General features: G+C 45.7%; 1 protein-coding gene across 5 annotated transcripts in view; it reads right to left on the bottom strand.

The window, feature by feature from the left end:
• The window catches only part of LOC109873597 (mediator of RNA polymerase II transcription subunit 13-like), a 105950-nt gene that overhangs the window by 24576 nt on the left and 65703 nt on the right, over positions 1-15671 (bottom strand). The gene's annotated exons all lie outside the window — the stretch shown is intronic.

The following is a 15671-nucleotide window of genomic DNA, read 5'->3' as shown; positions in this document are numbered from 1 at the left end:
ACCCGAGGAAACTGGCCTATGTTAGAGCCGTGATGGATCATCAATTTAAAACACACAGTCCAATACCAAAGCCACACATCTGGAATATAATGTTTTGGAATAGAATTAAGGACAATATCTCAGGGAGCCAGAAGGTACTGTATCTTGTTACAGTAATGTTATTCACTGTTGATGTGACCTGAAGATGGCGCTGAGCGATTGGGGAGAGAGGCCAGTTTCTCTCCTACATAAACATACCTCACGCTCACCAAGAAAAACATAGCGTCATAACAGCAGGCGGTTCCAGCACTGCTATCGAGACTCACACACACTGAAGCACACACACACACCACACATACACACTTCCTGATTTTCCCGTTGCTGCATCAGGCCAATAAACTCCCACTGGCCTGTTCTATAGAACTACACCTCCAATCTCAATCGTTTCAGTCTCTACAGTCCTCCTCCACCCGATCACTGAACGCCATATGAAGAGCTATTTATAGCTGTGAGGGGCGCCTTTGGGGGACAGTCTGTAGTCAAGAGTTCAGCCAGCCCACCACCAACACACACACACACACACACACACAAACACACACACACACACACACACACACACACACACACACACACACACACACACACACACACACACACACAGTCGGTTTGGGCCTAGCCTTGGCCCTACTGTATGAAAAGCATGCTTTGTTGTCTGATGCTGCCTCCCTATGGTGACCGTGCATCACTGACCAGTGTGAACTCATCCATAAGAGTGGGCAACAGCTCACAGGCGTTTGGGATGTAGTCATGTACAGAAGAATGCAGTGTGAGCACAATACTTCCCCTACTGTAGGGAACAGTATAATGTAGTATGGGCACAATACTTCCCCTACTGTGGGGAACAGTATAATGTAGTATGGGCACAATACTTCCCCTAATGTAGGGAACAGTATAATGTAGTATAGGCACAATACTTCCCCTACTGTAGGGAACAGTTTAATGTAGTATGGGCACAATACTTCCCCTACTGTAGGGAACAGTATAATGTAGTATGGGCACAATATTTCCCCTACTGTAGGGAACAATATAATGTAGTATGGGAACAATACTTCCCCTACTGTAGGGAACAGTATAATGTAGTATGGGAACAATACCTCCCCTACTGTAGGGAACAGTATAATGTAGTATGGGCACATACTTCCCCTACTGTAGGGAACAGTATAATGTAGTATGGGCACAATACTTCCCCTACTGTAGGGAACAGTATAATGTAGTATGGGCACAATACTTCCCCTACTGTAGGGAACAGTATAATGTAGTATGGGAACAATACTTCCCCTACTGTAGGGAACAGTATAATGTAGTATGGGAACAATACTACCCCTACTGTAGGGAACAGTATAATGTAGTATGGGCACAATACTTCCCCTACTGTAGGGAACAGTATAATGTAGTATGGGAACAATACTTCCTCTACTGCAGGGAACAGTATAATGTAGTATGGGAACAATACTTCCCCTACTGTAGGGAACAGTATAATGTAGTATGGGCACAATACTTCTCCTACTGTAGGGAACAGTATAATGTAGTATGGGAACAATACTTCTCCTACTGTAGGGAACAGTATAATGTAGTATGGGAACAATACTTCTCCTACTGTAGGGAACAGTATAATGTAGTATGGGCACAATACTTCCCCTACTGTAGGATACTTCTCCTACTGTAGGGAACAGTATAATGCAGTATGGGCAGGGAATGTAGGAATGAATGAATGACAGTAAGAAAGTTTGGTGGATTTGCTAAACTTCTTCTAAATTGTCACCTCTAGTTTTCATATATTTCACATATTCTATTTTCTTAGTGGCCAAATGAAAAATACTTAAGACAAAATAGACACTTTTTAAAAATTGTTTAAACACTTTATCAACCAATCATAAATACAATATACATCTTAGTCATTTAGCACACACTGAGTGCATATATTTTTGACTTTTTCGTACTGGTTCCCGCGCCATGCTTTACCAACTGAGACACATGGGACTCTAAACTATAAACTCTATAACTTTGACAATTGTCCTCTCATCACCTCTGGAGTGTCTCCAATTCCACTGCCTCTACACACCGTTAATACGTCTGTGTCAGCAGCTCCCACAACTTCCTCTTCACGTTGGTCATTTTATTTACTCAACAGTCAACCCCCCGGTTTATACTCAAAAGGACATTAGTCCTTTCCATGACCCTTTCTCCTGACCACAGCCAGAGCAGGAGATCAAGGGAAATCTCCATGAAAAATGTTCAGAACAAAATATCACCGCCCAGCTAACTAGCTGGCTTCTCCCCTCCCTCCTCGTCTGTATTGAGGAAGTGAAACATCCAGCAGTCAGAACACTGGCTGAGTCTTTTCATATTTCAACAGTGTGGCAGCGGGACGTGAGCTGAAAGTCTACAACCCAGACAGACTGGCTAACAGCGCTTGGTAAATCTACTGCTGCACATACAGCTGTTACACTGTACCAAATACTTCCACAACATGGGGCATGATAACAATAATGACAATACATGTAATCACAACAATTATGAGATAATGCTTTGCTCCATTTCAAGCAACAATCCGGACCGACAAGATCAAAATGGCACTTGACTGACCACGAGAGCAGCTACAGAACTAGAGGATCTTATAACCGTGAGATTGATGCAGCCTGTCCTTTCCAATGGAATTTTCCTGCAGAGTAAGCATGTGTGTGTCAGTGTGTGTGGACACTGGGTTCCCTGCCTGTTTCCTAGGGGGTGCTTGTGCAGTACCGTGTGCCATACGATGCTCTAGTGGCAGGGAGGCAGGAAGGCAGGCTTGGCGGAGACGTGCTTTGTACTGTATAAGCCGGGTATTAATAAATGATGGTGAAGCCTAGCCCCGGGGCTGACAGGACTGGAGGTAGAGAGAGGGGAGAGGGAGTGAAAGCAGCAAGGAGAGAAAGAGAGCGCTAGAGAGAGGAGAGAACAGGTGAGCGATTGAGAAAAAGAGGAGAGAGCGAGAGAAGGAGAGAAAGAGGAGAGGGGGAGGTGAATAATTCAACGCCACACACTCTCAGATTCCGCCGCACTTAAAGCTGAGATCACAGCCAGGTTTAATGGCTTGGTAGTGAGCACAATTAATGCTTTTATGCTCAAAGCAATCAGACACTGCAGAGCAGGATAGGACCCATACACAGCCACTTCATCAGGGTTGTTCCACGAAATGAGTTCCTTTTGAGTACCTTTGATATTTTAAGTAGAAATTGTGCACCAATATTGATTTTTAAAAGCCTCTTAAATGAAATGAAGTGCCTTTTAATATAGAACACATGTAGAATGAAATCAATCTGATGTTCTATAGGAATAAAGCTAAACTGCCAAAATACTGCACCATCTGTGACTTCTAGGAAGATTTGAACCCACTTGACCCCAAGATTTCTCCTCATTTTCACCATCATTGTAAAGCTCTTGCTATTTTGTTGCTTTGAGAAAGTCATCTGTGAAGATGATCTATTTCATGTGATTCACATACGTCTGTCACTCTTTTTAAGGTCAACCCTGTTGCGTGAACTGAACTCTCGTTTTAATATGGGGAACCTATTTCTTTTTTTTTTTTATGTAAAAAGAAACATTGAACATCTAATAGTAATGTCTAGTGTAAAAGCAGCTGAGCTGGTTCTACTCTTTTTGTCCATTTCTAGTGTTTTGTGGTGGAAAATTGAGTGGGCTGAGCATAACACTGTTACCCATGGATTACATTCAATTACCACACCCTGTTGCACAAAACAAGCTTCCATTCCCCCTTGTTGCAAGGGGATTCATTGCTATTGTGTATTTGACTCCTGTTGTGTAACTTAAATATTTACAGTGAAATGTTTTGCTTACGAGACCTTCCTAACAACGCAGAGTTAATGTCTAAACCCGTTGTATTTGGCGCAGATGGCAAATTTAATTTGATTTGATTTAAGATGAACTCGTCATCCCTGTTACTTGATTTGGCACTTACTAGGCACGTATTATTATATTTTTACCTCTTGAGATGGGAAAACGTGTTTTTATGAAGTTGAACATGTGCTCTTTATGATAGAATGTTGAAATTAGGTTACACTTCTCAAAAGGCACCGAATTGGTGGAATGACCCATATACTGTACTGTGTGTGTGTGCATGTGTGTGTATGTGCATGTGTGTGCGCCAACATATATTTGTCTTAGCTGAAAGCCCTACATATCAACGGTTGTTTGAACACATGTACGTTAGATTCGATGCACACACAGAGCATGACTTTGTTCCGTACAAGAGCCACTGATGATGTCTACGAGGTGACAACATGTGTTCCTGTGACATTGGCACCACACTGAGCAGCCTGCCACACAACACGGACCAGCACCACTGGGGGGGTCTGAACAATGGCAAGTAAATGCATCAGAGAGCACTGTGTTCATCTCAATAGCAATCCATTCTCTTGCTGATGTTTAATGTAAAGTACTGGCTTTGAGAGTAGGAACCTCTGAGAGAGAGAGAGTAAGAGAGAGAGCAAGAGAGAGAGAGAGTAAGAGCGAGAGAGCAAGAGAGAGAGAGAGAGTAAGAGAGAGAGAGAGAGAGAGAGAGCGAGAGAGAGAGAGAGAGAGAGAGAGAGAGAGAGAGAGAGAGAGAGAGAGAGAGAGAGAGAAAGAGAGAGAGAGAGAGAGAATCATATAGGGGAGAGTAATGAGATTGTGTTCTGGCTAGATTTCATTATCCACACTAGTGTGCATATTAAGCACACCTTGGGCATTTATACTGACTAGCGAAATGTGAATCTCCAGCCGATGAGCCCCACTAATCGGTTCCACCACTTCACTGACCTGACTTTGGCTCTCTGCGCCACCACGAAATCTCAATTGTGAATTATGTTAATCTGTCTGGGTGATGATGACTGTTACTAGACGACCGGGCCGCTCCAATCTGCTCTGACCTCTTTACAGATTAACAGAACGACGCTGGTGCTCGTAACCTGACAATGACCAATAGGAAGGCCCTCTGTCTCCTCTCCCATCCCTTCCCAACGCCTCTCATATTAACCAGGAAATCAGGAGAATGCAGCCACCCAGCCTTCTGCATTATTCATTAGCTGTCTGGTGGGTGGCCTTAGCCTGTGTTGCTGCTAGCTAGCACAATGTTAGTGCTTAAACACACAGAGAGCCATTTATATGGTTGCTGCTGTCCAATGAGGTGACTCCTACATGTCATGTAGATACACAGTACACACACCGGTGTCCTTTTGAATTATTTAAAAAAAGCACCACACATTTAGCCTGGTTGCCATCTCTGTTCAGCTAGCTATTACATTACATCTCTGTTCAGCTAGCTATTACATTACATCTCTGTTCAGCTAGCTATTACATTACAGCTCTGTTCAGCTAGCTATTACATTACAGCTCTGTTCAGCAAGCTATTACATTACAGCTCTGTTCAGCAAGCTATTACATTACAGCTCTGTTCAGCTAGCTATTACATTACAGCTCTGTTCAGCAAGCTATTACATTTACATCTCTGTTCAGCTAGCTATTACATTACATCTCTGTTCAGCTAGCTATTACATTACATCTCTGTTCAGTTAGCTATTACATTACATCTCTGTTCAGCAAGCTATTACATTACATCTCTGTTCAGCTAGCTATTACATTACATCTCTGTTCAGCTAGCTATTACATTACATCTCTGTTCAGTTAGCTATTGCATTACAGCTCTGTTCAGCAAGCTATTACATTACAGCTCTGTTCAGCTAGCTATTACATTACAGCTCTGTTCAGCAAGCTATTACATTACAGCTCTGTTCAGCAAGCTATTACATTACATCTCTGTTCAGCAAGCTATTACATTACATCTCTGTTCAGCAAGCTATTACATTACATCTCTGTTCAGCAAGCTATTACATTACATCTCTGTTCAGCAAGCTATTACATTACAGCTCTGTTCAGCAAGCTATTACATTACATCTCTGTTCAGCAAGCTATTACATTACATCTCTGTTCAGCAAGCTATTACATTACATCTCTGTTCAGCAAGCTATTACATTACATCTCTGTTCAGCAAGCTATTACATTACATCTCTGTTCAGCAAGCTATTACATTACAGCTCTGTTCAGCAAGCTATTACATTACAGCTCTGTTCAGCAAGCTATTACATTACATCTCTGTTCAGCAAGCTATTACATTACATCTCTGTTCAGCAAGCTATTACATTCCACTCCTTGCCACTCTTGTCAGCTGACAAATGACAGACCATCACACATTGATCAATGGAAATAACGCTCATTACTATTTTATTTGAGTGTTTTTAGTGGTCAGGGCTTTAGATAGACAGTGTGCGACCTGGAATAACAGATATTATCATATGCTGCATTTAATATATTACAGGAACCCGGGGCTTAAGGAACGTCTTTGTCGATGGTAAATAGCCTACAGTCAAGCTAGACAGAATTTGGAGAGCTATGAAACAAGGATGCGGTGGCTGCTGTGCTGGTGTGATATATAATCAGTATTTCTATTGATCCTCTCTCTCTGCTCAGTGACTGAGGTGTTTACTGACGCTATAAGAATCACTGAGGATAAAGGAAATGTTCCCCTCTGCTTTTTGTCACTCAATAAACGGGCCTATTAAATGATTGATAGTGTGGTGGTGAAGGAGATGGGGGAGGTGGGTAGCTAGGGGCCATATCATGGGACAACGATACGGGAAAAGAATACTGACAATTATTGTCCACATTTTGCATGTAAGAATTTCCACCAGAATTTCTGCTAGAAATGAAACAATTCTGACCCCAACCCTGACGGTGTCAAAAACAAGTCTAGCATTATCACAGGTCACATCGTCTGGTATTGTTCCATTCCCCAGCAGAGTTGTTGTTCAGCTGAACAGTAGTATGTCTGTGAGTCATCATGATGCATTAAGTCACTAAGTGGTAAATTGACGAGGCATTACTCTGACATGATCCTCTTTGAGAAATAAATCAGTGTGTGTTTTCTATGCTGCACTCATCCCATCCTTTACTATGCTTATGTAAACCACAAGGAATGAACCTGATCACATACAAATGAAGAGAAATAAAGAGAAAATTCTGATGCCATTAATAGAATTCCTAAGCAGTGGTATGCAACATGCTGGTTGGTGAATCACTGGCAGAAAAAGGCATAGTGTGTCCTCTGCTTCTTTCTCTCCATGCTCTTCAGTCATCTTCCACTTGAAAGGGGGCTAAGCTGAGCAGTATCCCACGAAGAGAGCCCGGCACTTAAAAAGGAGGGAAACTTCTTGTGACGCGACTGATCCACACAACTCTACCCTATACGTAGAAAAAAAGGTTCCAAATGGGTTCTACTGCTGGTCCCATAGGATAACCATTTTTGGTTCTAGGTAAACCCTTTTTGGTTCCAGGTAGAACCCTTTTGGGTCCCATGTAGAGCACTCTGTGGAAATGGTTCTACATAGAACTCAAAAGTCTTCTACTTGGAATCAAAAAGGGTTCTTCAAAGGGTTGTCATATGGCAGTGGTCACCAACCAGTTGATTGCGATCGACTGTTCGATCTCCGAGGCATTCGTAGTCGTTCACCAAACATTTCTGTAAAAAACAACAACGATAAAGCCTAGCATTCCTATTTGTTTCAGCAGCCCTAGCACCACAAAGCAGCCCTAGCATTCCTACTTGATTCAGCAGTCCTAGCACCACAAAGCAGCCCTAGCATTCCTACTTGATTCAGCAGCCCTAGCACCACAAAGCAGCCCTAGCTTTCCTACTTGATTCAGCAGCCCCAGCACCACAAAGCAGCCCTAGCATTCCTACTTGATTCAGCAGCCACAGCACCACAAAGCAGCCCTAGCATTCCTACTTGATTCAGCAGCCCTAGCACCACAAAGCAGCCCTAGTATTCCTACTTGATTCAGCAGCCCTAGCACCACAAAGCAGCTCTAGCATTCATACTTGATTCAGCAGCCCTAGCACCACAAAGCAGCCCTAGCATTCCTACTTGATTCAGCAGCCCTAGCACCACTAAGCAGCCCTAACATTCCTACTTGATTCAGCAGCCATAGCACCACAAAGCAGCCCTAACAGTCCTACTTGATTCAGCAGCCCTAGCACCACAAAGCAGCCCTAGCAACCCTACTTGATTCAGCAGCCCTAGCACCACAAAGCAGCCCTAGCATTCCTACTTGATTCAGCAGCCCTAGCACCACAAAGTCAGTGTAACCGTTTCGAACCATTTCATGTGTCTGAAGGTAGAACTCTGGATACTCGGCAGGCCCAGAGAACAAATATATCTCAAATCACCATGCCTGTGCAAATTTCCTTGCGCCATAGGCTGTAAAAAGAAGCCTCGAGCGCACAGCAAAGTTGACAATGTGAGATTTCAAAACTTTTTAAACCCTGACTAAAGAGACTAAATGAATACAGCAAAGAGCTGCTGTTTTTAGAAGTAAATTCATGTTTAAGTTGTTATTCAGGACTGTCAACACTACTATAAGCCATATAATGCATTTTCTCCCTACTTCCACTCACACTACAACCAGCACTGCAGTTACAATGAACGAGTAGCCTATTGCAAAGTGTTCCAATAAGCTTGAGTTGTTATTATTAGCAGCTGTGTCTTTTTTAATATTGAGGAATATTTTACTTTCTCTGGTCTTAGGAGTAAAAACATGAATTGGTGCAAGAGGCAGAAATAATGCACTGCGAATTGAGTTTCGCCATAAACTTGAAGACTGTGTCCCCTTTTCTCAGCAGAGGGAGGAAGTGAGAGGCAGTTTCATCGCTGCTCCCTCCCTCCCTCCGGCTGACCATCAGATCCAGGCCAACAGTCCAGTAAAATTTTAAAAGCTAATTAGTATGCTCATTCATTCAGCTGTGCCTCACAAGTAATACAACAAATTATTTATTACCAGTTTACCAGTTTACCAGTTTATCATTTACCTAAAATTATTTTGAAATATAATTTCTAAATATTCTGAAAATATCAACGTTGACAGGGCAATTCAAGCAGAGCCAATATGCAGTGATAATCTATGTTAATGTTGCATAAGCTTGTGTTTTTTAAGTCATGATTTAAAAAAACTCTTGAGCGGTAGAGCTTGGCTTGCTTTTGGGCACAGAAAGTGATCTGAACTCGGAAAAGTTTGGTGACCCCTGTCCTATGGGGACAGCTTAAGAAGCCTTTTAGTCTCAAGATTTTTGTTCTAAGAGTGTACGAGTGTATCACCACGAAAACTGTTGGATGCACATGCCTGCGCTGCTCCAGGAGCCCTACACACACACCTGCACATGCACACACACTCAAGATCACACACACACTCAAGATCACACACACAAACACACACCAGGCTTATCTCAGAGCAAGCCCTCCTCATCCCTTAGCAGTGTGCCACAATCACTGAGGCAGTCAAGCCAGCAGAATGAACTGCCAGTGATCTGTTCCATCCTCTCAGTCACACGCAATGGGAAACAATTAACATGCCACTCTGAGATGCATCTCTATTGTTGTAAAGCGGAGGGGGAGGAAGGATGCGGGAGAGAGAGGGGAGGGAGGGAGAAAGGGACGAGAGACAGATGGGCGAGAGACAAGGGACGGGAGGGAGAGAGCTGGGAGACAGATTTGGGAAGGAGAAGGACGGAGGGGAGAGGGAGAGGAGAAAGAGAAGGGGAGGGAGAGAGTTCTTATTTTTTTTACTTTCCTGAGGTAGCGGCGTGACCTTGTGGTGTAGCCTGACAGCAAATGTCCGTTGCCAGGGAGATGGCTAATGTCTCAATGTCATTGGCTCCCTCCTGGCCGAGGGGAGCGAGGGAAGCCATCCAGACAGCCTTACACCAGGAGCATCACGCACACACACACACACACTGTAAAGACACATGCACACACACACACTGTAAAGACACATGCCCACACACACACTGTAAAGACACATGCACACACACACAATGTAAAGACACATGCACACACACACTGTAAAGACACATGCACACACACACTGTAAAGACACATGCACACACACACACTGTAAAGACACATGCACACAAACACAATGTAAAGACACATGAACACACACACACACACATTGTACAGACACATGCACACACACGCTGTAAAGACACATGCACACACACACACACACACACACACACACACACTGTAAAGACACATGCACACACACACACTGTAAAGACACATGCACACACACACACACACACACTGTACAGACACACGCACACACTGTAAAGACACACGCATGCACACACACCAATATTCATACACACATTTGCAGTGTTGGTATGCAAAGAAAAATGTATTCTCACACACTACAAAACCCACATTGTACAGTACCTAAAAAGGGGAATTCTTTGTCTGGCAAACAGAAACAGACAGTGAGTTGAGAGGACCAGAGAATAACTATGCCCCTCACCACTGAATTGTGAACATACTGTACAGTGTCAGTATCACCATATGCACAGAAAGAAATACATATGAATGAAGGTAGTGCAGCCGAACAAACGTCTATGTTTAGCATGTATAGAGTACAGGAGAGGAGGAGAAGCCCTGCTGCCTGAGTCTTCAATACACTCCAATCATTCAGCTGTCTCTGGTAATGCTTCGTTCTTATCTATGTTTTAACTCTCCACAGATATCTCTCTCTCCCATTCACTCACTCCCTTCTTCTCTCTCACTCCCTCTCTCTGTTTCTCTTTCTCTCCCTCTCTTTCTTCCTCTCTCTCTCACTCCCTCGCTCTCTCGTTCTCCCTCAGCATCTGATGCAATCCGTAACCAACACACAATCTCTTCCTGACTCTCAGACACAAAGAGAGAGAAGAGAGGGAGTGTGTGCCGTGCAAGGGGAGGGGGGCATATCTCCATAGATGTGCCAATCCTTCCCATGCCCTACAGGCACACAGGAATAAACACCAGAGACACTGCCAAAGCCCGGAACACGGGCAGACAGGCGGACACAGCCCATTAGCGCCCCCTATGAGACAGAGAGGGGATAGCTTCTCAGTGGACATGTATACAGGACAAGGCAGAGTAGGTACAAAGGAGACAGCAGCAGTAGCACACGCTCAACTGAGCAATGCTCCAATGTGCATGATGTCACTGATAGATGGGCCCTGTGAAGGCTGAACCCTGTGAATTGTTTTGTGTGTGTGTGTGTGTGTGTGAGTGAGTGAGTGAGTGAGTGAGTGAGTGAGTGAGTGAGTGAGTGAGTGAGTAGATGGGAAAGTAGTGTGTGTATGTGTGTGAGTAGGGGGGAGAGTAGTGTGTTTATGTGTGTGAGTAGGGGGAGAGTAGTGTGTGTATTTGTGTGAGTATGGGGGAGAGTAGTGTGTGTATGTGTGTGAGTAGGGGGAAGTAGTGTGTGTATGTGTGTGAGTAGGGGGGAGAGTAGTGTGTGTATGTGTGTGAGTAGGGGGAGTAGTGTGTGTATGTGTGTGAGTAGGGGGGAGAGTAGTGTGTGTATGTGTGTGAGTAGGGGGGAGTAGTGTGTGTATGTGTGTGAGTAGGGGGGAGAGTAGTGTGTGTATGTGTGTGAGTAGGGGGGAGTAGTGTGTGTATGTGTGTGAGTAGTGTGTGTATGTGTGTGTATGTGTGTGAGTAGGGGGGAGAATAGTGTGTGTATGTGTGTGAGTAGGGGGGGAGTAGTGTGTGTATGTGTGTGAGTAGGGGGGAGAGTAGTGTATGTGTGTGTGAGTAGGGGGGAGAGTAGTGTGTGTATGTGTGTGAGTAGGGGGAGTAGTGGGTGTATGTGTGTGAGTAGGGGGGAGTAGTGTGTGTATGTGTGTGAGTAGGGGGGAGTAGTGTGTGTATGTGTGTGAGTAGGGGGGAGTAGGGGGGAGTAGTGTGTGTATGTGTGTGAGTAGGGGGGAATAGTGTGTGTATGTGTAAGAGTAGGGGGGAGAGTAGTGTGTGAGTAGGGGGGAGTAGGTTGTGTATGTGTGTGAGTTGGGGGGAGTAGTGTGTGTTTGTGTGTGAGTAGGGGGGAGAGTAGTGTGTGTATGTGTGTGAGTAGGGGGAGTAGTGTGTGTATGTGTGTGAGTAGGTGGGAGAGTAGTGTGTGTATGTGTGTGAGTAGGGGGGAGTAGTGTGTGTATGTGTGTGAGTAGGGGGGGAGTAGTGTGTGTATGTGTGTGAGTAGGGGGGAGAGTAGTGTGTGTATGTGTGTGAGTAGGGGGGAGTAGTGTGTGTATGTGTGTGAGTAGGGGGGAGTAGTGTGTGTATGTGTGTGAGTAGGGGGGAGTAGTGTGTGTATGTGTGTGAGTAGGGGGGAGTAGTGTGTGTATGTGTGTGAGTAGGGGGGAGTAGTGTGTGTATGTGTGTGAGTAGGGGGGAGTAGTGTGTGTATGTGTGTGAGTAGGGGGGGAGTAGTGTGTGTATGTGTGTGAGTAGGGGGGGAGTAGTGTGTGTATGTGTGTGAGTAGGGGGGAGTAGTGTGTGTATGTGTGTGAGTAGGGGGGGAGTAGTGTGTGTATGTGTGTGAGTAGGGGGGAGTAGTGTGTGTATGTGTGTGAGTAGGGGGAGAGTAGTGTGTGTATGTGTGTGAGTAGGGGGGGAGTAGTGTGTGTGTGTGTGTGAGTAGGGGGGGGAGTAGTGTGTGTATGTGTGTGAGTAGGGGGGAGTTGTGTGTGTATGTGTGTGAGTAGGGGGGAGTAGTGTGTGTATGTGTGTGAGTAGGGGGGGAGTCGTGTGTGTATGTGTGTGAGTAGTGTGTAGTGTGTGGGGGGGAGTCGTGTGTGTATGTGTGTGAGTAGTGTGTAGTGTGTGGGGGGGAGTCGTGTGTGTATGTGTGTGAGTAGTGTGTAGTGTGTGGGGGGGAGTCATGTGTGTATGTGTGTGAGTAGTGTATAGTGTGTGGGGGGGAGTAGTGTGTGTATGTGTGTGAGTAGGGGGGGAGTAGTGTGTGTATGTGTGTGAGTAGGGGGGGAGTAGTGTGTGTGTGTGTGTGAGTAGGGGGGGGAGTAGTGTGTGTATGTGTGTGAGTAGGGGGGAGTTGTGTGTGTATGTGTGTGAGTAGGGGGGGAGTCGTGTGTGTATGTGTGTGAGTAGGGGGGAGTAGTGTGTGTATGTGTGTGAGTAGGGGGGGAGTCGTGTGTGTATGTGTGTGAGTAGTGTGTAGTGTGTGGGGGGGAGTAGTGTGTGTGTGTGTGTGAGTAGGGGGGAGTAGTGTGTGTGTGTGTGTGTGAGTAGGGGGGGGAGTAGTGTGTGTATGTGTGTGAGTAGGGGGGAGTTGTGTGTGTATGTGTGTGAGTAGGGGGGGAGTCGTGTGTGTATGTGTGTGAGTAGGGGGGAGTAGTGTGTGTATGTGTGTGAGTAGGGGGGGAGTCGTGTGTGTATGTGTGTGAGTAGTGTGTAGTGTGTGGGGGGGAGTAGTGTGTGTGTGTGTGTGAGTAGGGGGGAGTAGTGTGTGTGTGTGTGTGTGTGAGTAGGGGGGAGTAGTGTGTGTGTGTGTGTGAGTAGGGGGGAGTAGTGTGTGTGTGTGTGTGAGTAGGGGGGAGTAGTGTGTGTATGTGTGTGAGTAGGGGGGGAGTCGTGTGTGTATGTGTGTGAGTAGGGGGGAGTAGTGTGTGTGTGTGTGTGAGTAGGGGGGAGTAGTGTGTGTGTGTGTGTGAGTAGGGGGGAGTAGTGTGTGTATGTGTGTGAGTAGGGGGGGAGTCGTGTGTGTATGTGTGTGAGTAGTGTGTAGTGTGTGGGGGGGAGTAGTGTGTAGTGTGTGGGGGGGAGTAGTGTGTAGTGTGTGGGGGGGAGTAGTGTGTAGTGTGTGGGGGGGAGTCATGTGTGTATGTGTGTGAGTAGTGTGTAGTGTGTGGGGGGAGTAGTGTGTAGTGTGTGGGGGGGAGTAGTGTGTAGTGTGTGGGGGGGAGTAGTGTGTAGTGTGTGGGGGGGAGTAGTGTGTAGTGTGTGGGGGGGAGTAGTGTGTAGTGTGTGGGGGGGAGTAGTGTGTAGTGTGTGGGGGGGAGTAGTGTGTAGTGTGTGGGGGGGAGTAGTGTGTAGTGTGTGGGGGGGAGTCATGTGTGTATGTGTGTGAGTAGTGTGTAGTGTGTGGGGGGGAGTAGTGTGTAGTGTGTGGGGGGGAGTAGTGTGTAGTGTGTGGGGGGGAGTAGTGTGTAGTGTGTGGGGGGGAGTAGTGTGTGTGCATGTTTTTTTATTGGAATTGTCATGTCTGTTCAGACATGCCATTGTTCAATTGAGTGTGATCACCATTAAGAGTGAATGTGTGAGTACATCTAGATGTGTGCGTTTGTGTTTGTGTCTGTCTGTCTTTCAGACTGGATGTTGAGGAATGGTGCAGTGTCCCCCCTCCCTCTTTTTTTATCTCTCTCTCCGTCTCACTCCCCCCCTCTCTTTCTTTCAGTCTGTTCAATAATTCACAGGAAGGCAGTGGGGCAGGCTTGGCAGGGGGTGCGCCAGCTGACAGTGTATTCAGACAAAGCTGTCAAACTGGAGAAGAATCACGTGGGTGCAACAGTGGCTAATCTCCCCCTATCCTCCCTTATCTGTCCCTTCTTCACTAGCCATTCCTATGGCAGATTTCTGCCCCCCTTAGGACCCTCCCTCATACATGCACATGCAGCTCGTACGCAAACACGCACACACACACACACACACAGAGAGAGAGTGAGAGAGAGAGAGAGAGAGAGAGAGAGAGAGAGAGAGAGAGAGACGCACACACAAACACACGCACACCCTGGCCTCTCAGAGCCTAGCATGCAGGCTAACCAAATTTGGTCTCTCTGGGAAAGGCCTGCACTCTCGAAGCCCCAGCCCAGCCCCACCCTCTCAACCCCCTCCCCTTCTCAGGGGAAAGACAGCTCCTTATTGTTCTAAGGAGTGTCAAGCGGTGTCACATTTGTCCAACCCCCTCCAGCCCCCTTTTCAAAGCTTCAAAGAGCTGTATCCACCCTCCACTCTAGACACACATCCTCATCATCACACAGCAGCAGCAACACACAGATCCCATCACTGTAACTCAACACATCTACCATTCCCCTTGTTCAGGACAGTTTCCGTTCCTCCTCCTTCTTCTCACTTCTTCACTCACTCACTTACTTGCTCTCGCTCCCGCACTCCTTCAGAGTGACAGAGTTCCTCCTCCTCTCTGTCGTCCAGCTCTTCCCCGGAGCGGAGGCATGCAAGTGTTTTTCTTTTCTCTTTTCTGCTCTCCTCTCTCTTTCTCTCCCTCTCTTCTCTCTCATCATTTTCTCGTTGCACAGTCAAAGCAAAGACAATGCCGTCTTAATAGGCAAATTAATTAGCAAGCAGCAATTTCACTCATTAAAAACGGAAACTAACTGCGGCACAATGAAGACAATGTTGGCACTAAACGCAGCGCAGAGGAAGACATGATTTAGAGAAGACATCCAGGACAGTTTAGGACTCCCACACACTTGAATTGTGATTGATTGGTGGAGCTGCCATAGCTCAAATGACTATGAGGCAATGCCAGTGTTCTTTTGTGAGGCTCCTTTTCTCAATTGGTTAGTTAGAGGATGTGTCTAAAACCATGACAACAAACAGAGGCTAAATGCATAGCCGCGGGAAGTACGGGTGCTGCAGCATATATGTTTTTTGACAAATTTGCAATTCATACATTTTTTAAACAGAAAGACCTTATTTACATGAGTATTCAGACCCTTTGCTATCAGACTTGAAATGGAGTCCTGTTTC

The sequence above is a fragment of the Oncorhynchus kisutch genome, linkage group LG29, assembly GCF_002021735.2.
Source record: "Oncorhynchus kisutch isolate 150728-3 linkage group LG29, Okis_V2, whole genome shotgun sequence".
NCBI classification, from domain to species: domain Eukaryota; kingdom Metazoa; phylum Chordata; class Actinopteri; order Salmoniformes; family Salmonidae; genus Oncorhynchus; species Oncorhynchus kisutch.
Note: the sequence above shows the minus strand (reverse complement) of the source record. Positions and strands in the feature narration are given on the sequence as shown.